Genomic DNA, 5,958 nt, shown 5'->3' with positions numbered 1-5,958 from the left:
CATAAACTTTTATGTCATAGCCCATATTGTGAACATTTTGCTCAGTACCCATATGACTATAGTCACAAGCTTTTCTGATATTAATGTTATTTTTGAGAATATTGCATTATACTTGGGAAACTTTTTGAAACATTGTGTGGGCAACTCAAGCCTCACTTCAGTTTGATGCAGCACATCTGCTTGTCAAGGAATCATGGTATGTACAGAAAATCTCCAGACAGAATTGAGGATCTGAATATCATATCAAAGAAATCTGTAAAGTCTGGTTTAAGTTTTTTTAGGATCCCATAGCCAGAGAAATTATAGGGTCACTTGACACAAAGGTTTGGGAGCACTTGAATAATAGATAAAATGCAGCCTACAAATTATTCCTCTAAAATGTCCCTTTCTTCTCTTCATCTTGCTTAATAAATTCTTTCTATCCTACATTACTTTTCAAGAGAATTGTCTCCTCTGTGGTCCCAGAACTCTTTATGTGTAAGACCAGAGTTTTTCAACCTTTGAAAAGCTACAAGGCCTTCTGTGCCTATATCCCCCATCCCCTAGCATTCCCTCCCCTCGCACACAATACAGTTGCCCCCCTAATCTTACATTGTGCTTCTCCTTTTATGCAATTTTCACCTGTGAACCTCTTGGAATATCCTCGAGTCATTTGTCCCTGGAGTTAAGAAACAATGGCTTAAGAGTTACAATCTAGGGGGCCAGAGTGGTAGTTTGCCTTGCATACGGCTGACCAAGGATGGACCTGGGTTCGATCCCCAGCATCCAGGTAGTCCCCTGAGCCAGGAGTGATTTCTGAGTGCAGAGCCAGGATTAACCCCTGAGTGTCATAGGGTGTGTCTCCCCCCCAAAAAAAAGAATGTTACAATCTAATAAACAAAACTGTGAATATTATGTTTTTACCTATCTCTATGTAAGTGCCCTGTAAGCAGGTCTCCTCTTCATATTCTCAGAAACAGTCTGAAGATGATCACTAAAGCTCTGATTTAAAAAAACCCAATTATGTCAAAATAAATAGATAATAAAGGAAGGGACAGAGGCCAAGAAAGCATCTCCCTAATGGAATGGATCCATGGGCCTCAACTGTGACTCCCATTGATCTACGTGATGAGGCTTGTAGTCACGAAAGAATCAAGTGACCCTATAATTTCTCTGGCTATGGGATCCTAAAAAAAAAACTTAAGCCAGATTTTACAGATTTCTTTAAAACGATAATCAAATCCTCAATTCTGTCTGGAGATTTCCTGTATATACCATGATTCCTGACAGGCAGATCTGACTTTTCAATCAGCCTGGTGGTTGAGTCAGGTAATGGAACCATTTGTGGCTTACAAAATACGCTTACCATTCATCAAACACTAGCTATCTACTCTAGCTAGGATTGGGTGGACTGTAAACTGCCCCTACTATTATGGAACTCATATACAGTGATTAGTTAAGGTGTGTGCCTTGCTTGAGGATGAACTCTGATTTGATCCTGGTATCACAATTCTTCAAGCACTATCAGATGGATCCCTGAGCACAGAGCCAGGAGTAAGCCCTGGGTACCACTGAATGTGGCCCTTTCAACAACAACCAAAAAAAAAAAAAATGAGAAAAGGAGTAAAATGAGTATGGGGGCCGGCGAGGTGGCGCTAGAGGTAAGGTGTCCGCCTTGCAAGCGCTAGCCAAGGAAGGACCGCGGTTCGATCCCCCGGCGTCCCATATGGTCCCCCAAGCCAGGGGCGATTTCTGAGCGTGTAGCCAGGAGTAACCCCTGAGCATCAAACTGATGTGGCCCGAAAAAAACAAAAACAAAAAAGTAAAAAGTATATAGGTGATTGTGATAAAAGGCTGTAAGTGCTATAAATTAACCATTGGGAGCATGAAAGTTATGTCTCCAAGGACAGCCTTCGGACACAGAGAGCTTCCTACAGGAAGCCTTTTCTTGGCTGGGAACAGAAAGAGCCACACTTTCCTATTTTCTTTTTCTTTTTTTGATTTTTGGGTCACACCCGGCAGCGCTCAGGTGTTACTCCTGGCTGTATGCTCAGAAATGGCTCCTGGCAGGCTTGGGGGACCATATGGGATGTCGGGGTTCGAACCAATGACCTGCATGAAAGGCAAAAGCCTTACCTCCAAGCTTTCTCTCCAGCCCGAGCCACAGTTTTCTAACACATCAGACATCCCCACCCCTAGCCCCTGTGTAAGTGATAATTGTAAAGGTAGTCCTTATCGTCTGTTAATATCTCACTGTAATAACAGTATGACTTGAATCGTTTGTCCCAACTCCAGCCCTTGAGCATTTAGGTTAAAGATCTTGTATTTGTTTATCCGTGGTCCTTTGTTTTTGACGTATTGAAAATAAGATAGCATTAAGAAATATTTTTAGTGCTCACTTTGGCAGCACATACTAAAATTAGAACGTTATAGAAATTAACATGGCACCTGTGCATGAATGACATGCAAATTCATGAAGTGTTCTGTAATTATATATGTATGTATGTAAATATATATATTTCTTTTTCAAGTGCTGGGGGGGGGGCGGAGAGATAGCATGGAGGTAAGGTGTTTGCCTTTCATGCAGAAGGTCATTGATTGGAATCCTGGCGTCCCATATGGTCCCCTGAGCCTGCCAGGAGCGATTTCTGAGCATAGAGCCTGGAGTAACCCCTGAGCGATGCCGGGTGTGGACCAAAAATCAAGTGCTGGAGGGATAATGCAGCAGGTAGGGTGCTTGCCTTGCACATGGCCAACCTAGGTTCAACCCCAGCATCCTATATGGTTCCCCAAGCTTCTTTAGGAGTGGTCTTTGAGTGTAGAGCCAGGACTAAGCTGTGAGCACTGGTGGGTGTGACCCCAACACACACACACACACACACACACACACACACACACACACACACACACACACGTACGTGCACACACGCACCACACTTTTTCACCAGGACAATGGAGACTATCACAAGAATTGACATATGTGGTTACTGATAAAATCATAAAAGCATTTTCATGTGTGGATATTCTTTTTTATTTGGCAGTAGAGCCAGGCACCAAACCCAAAACACCATTTACTCTGCTGTTCCACATCCTGGAGAGTACTTTCTCCTCCCTTTCTTTTAGTGCTTGTGATGTTGGGAGTCACACCCTTGTGTGTCCAGTGTGGTGCATGTGCAATTGCATAGAGTAGAGATTACAGTACAAATGTCTATACCCAGTGTTCAGGATTGAACTCTCATTCTCCTGCATGCTAGACAAGTATTTTACACTGAGTCCATCCCCGGGTCTTGTGTTATCATTCTAAATCGAGATGAAAAACATTTCATTTTACCTATGAGGCAGCTGTCATCATTAGTCCAGCTTAATATTTACTTTTTAAAAGTCACTTTAAGACTTTTTGGGTTTTGTATCAAGACCCACTTGTCTTGGGTGTCTAATACATTTTGTAGGCACCTGATACTTTTTAAATTTTTTATTATGTTTTAAGCTTTGGCAAAAATTTGCTGGAGAGATCATACCTATAGCATGTAAGGCACTTGACTTGCATGAGGCAAACAGGGTTCAATTCCTGGCATCCAATCTGGTCCCTAAGTTGCATTGCTATGTCCAAGAGTGATGCCCTGAACCCTGCTAGATGTGGCTCATGATCCATATTAAATGAAATAAATTTTGACAAATACCAACACTTCCTGTAATAACAGTGATTGTTAGTACAGTGGTTACAACTCACATGTGTCACTGTCATCCAGATTCATCAAGTGCACTTGACATGTTTTAATTCTTCAATCCTCTGCATCATCCCAAGGAGGTTAAGGAAGTCCTGTATTCCCTCCTGAGCCTAAATAAGATAAAGCAATTTGTTATGAGCAATAAAATCCTGAGGAGAAAAAAAGGGGATTGATACCTCTGGAGAATCCTGTCAGCTTAGAGGCAATTTGGTCAAATGAATCTGGAAGGAATCTGAGTATTTTAAGTCCTAGATTCATATCCTGTCAAAAGAAAAAAAATTTTTTTTCACTTTAGCCCAGTCTTTGTTTTATTCCATCTTTACTTGCTTCATAGAATAATTAGCTTCCCAGTGCTGAAGTTTTAATGCACAAGCACCACAGATGGTGAATCCTTGGGACTACTATCTGGCCATATCTACCTTATGATAAATCAGAAAATAAATTGTAGTTCCCATACTATTTCTTCACTGATTCATGGCAGCTGCACATTTCCAAATTATGACTTTTAATTGGGAAAGGGGATAGAAATATCTAAATTCTGAAATGTTCAGTTCCTGGCTTACAAATCCTAGAGATATCTTCCAGATTGTTGTATTGCTGTTAACGTAAAAATGAGTGCTGAGCCAAGCTTTGGTCAGGAAGCTTCTCTCCATTCTAATATTGCAGGATGGTTGGCATGGCCTCACCCATCACCATCACCTAAGTGTCTGAGCCATACCCAAATGTATGGTTGGTTTCGCCTCCTCATAATCTCTATCAAAGGAGCAATATGGCCCCTTCAAAGAAGCTTCTAGTCTAGTTGAGAAGACTACACCACTATGGAGGAAAGAACTGTATCCTGTTAGCATACTGGAGGCCCCCAGTCCATCTCTGGTATCACATGATCCTCTAAAGGCCCCTCAGGAGTGACTGAGCACATAGCTGGTGGGGGAATAGCCCTGACAGCACAGGGTGTGGCCTCAAAATCACAAATTGACCCCCTATAAAGTTGTACAATATTGCTGAGTTTAGCAGGAATAAAAATGGGATCCTCTGAGGCATAGTGGTCAAGAGATAGTCATGTAGAGATGAAAAACTAAGCCATAAAGGCCTTGGGCACAGAGGTAAGTTTCATGACTACTTTCTCAGCACATCTCCAATAAATATTTATGGACCAAGTAGCAAGACAAGAAAGCAGGTATTCAATGCTAAGCAGAGGGTCTTACATCACAGGCAAGAAAGCACAAATCATTTCTTGCATGTGGAAAATCAAAGGAAATATGCTTTCAAGATCCAAGCAAATATGAGGTTTATTACTAAGTTTCCTGGCAACAAGAGCAAAATGAAAAACTCAAGATTGTAATAGCCTTATCTGATGTAAGGCAAGACATCAATTACTTTGAACAAAGACTATTAAATATAACCACACATTTATATTTCTAGCTAACCAGCTTTGTTACAATATTCAGTTCCTTGGTTTTCTTTAAGTCCTTTCGTATGTTGTGCCTTTTGTCCATGCACTTCCTCTGCTCCTTGAAATCTCATCACCCTTCTTCAATCAGCAACGTTCTTCAGACCGTGGCTTTATGTTCAACAAAGCCTTCTTTCCCTTCCTTTTCAGGAAGTTGATCACCCCTTTTGCCTTCATATTACTTTATCCATGTCCTCTGTTAGAACAGTGAACACACGACAGTCACATTCAGTTCAGTGGTTTTGGATTTATTGCATGTTTTCCTTACAATCATCTTTCAGCAACATCATAAATAATATGCTTTCTAAAGCTTCAGAAAGTTTCACTGCTGGGTATTGTATTTACCTCACAAATACCAGAGGTTTGGCAATATAATGAAAAATATCTAGAAAAATTTAGTTAATGAACATCTTTTAGAGATAAAAATACATGAAATTATAGTGATAACTAAATATAGGTAGGCCTCAAGTACTTGAGAAATATATGAATGACATGTATTCATGAGTGTTTTTCTCCAATAGTTAATTGTCAAATTTCTCCTAAGAGCTGGGAAACTGTCCATGCCAGACTGGAATCTAGGCAGCTACACAAAAGGTCCTCAGGTTTTGGCTCTCAGATCACAAATAATACTGTATCAAAGAATAAGAAAATTAATGTATTTTTTCCTCTTGGTGGGTTTGAGTGAGTTTAATGGTTATTTACCATAGGAAACAACTGACATTTGCTCAAGGCTTAAAGATGGAATATTGCCTTATAAATTATTTTATTCCAGAAAAAAATGTTGGGGCAGAGCGATAGCAC

At 40.6% G+C, this 5,958-nt stretch overlaps 1 pseudogene; it reads left to right on the top strand.

The window, feature by feature from the left end:
* The first annotated feature begins 2,372 nt into the window (after positions 1–2,372).
* Positions 2,373–2,472, top strand: LOC126029935 (uncharacterized; annotated as a pseudogene).
* Positions 2,473–5,958: the final 3,486 nt, after the last annotated feature.

Source organism: Suncus etruscus, chromosome 1 (genome assembly GCF_024139225.1).
Source record: "Suncus etruscus isolate mSunEtr1 chromosome 1, mSunEtr1.pri.cur, whole genome shotgun sequence".
Taxonomy (NCBI): Eukaryota; Metazoa; Chordata; class Mammalia; order Eulipotyphla; family Soricidae; genus Suncus; species Suncus etruscus.
Note: the sequence above shows the minus strand (reverse complement) of the source record. Positions and strands in the feature narration are given on the sequence as shown.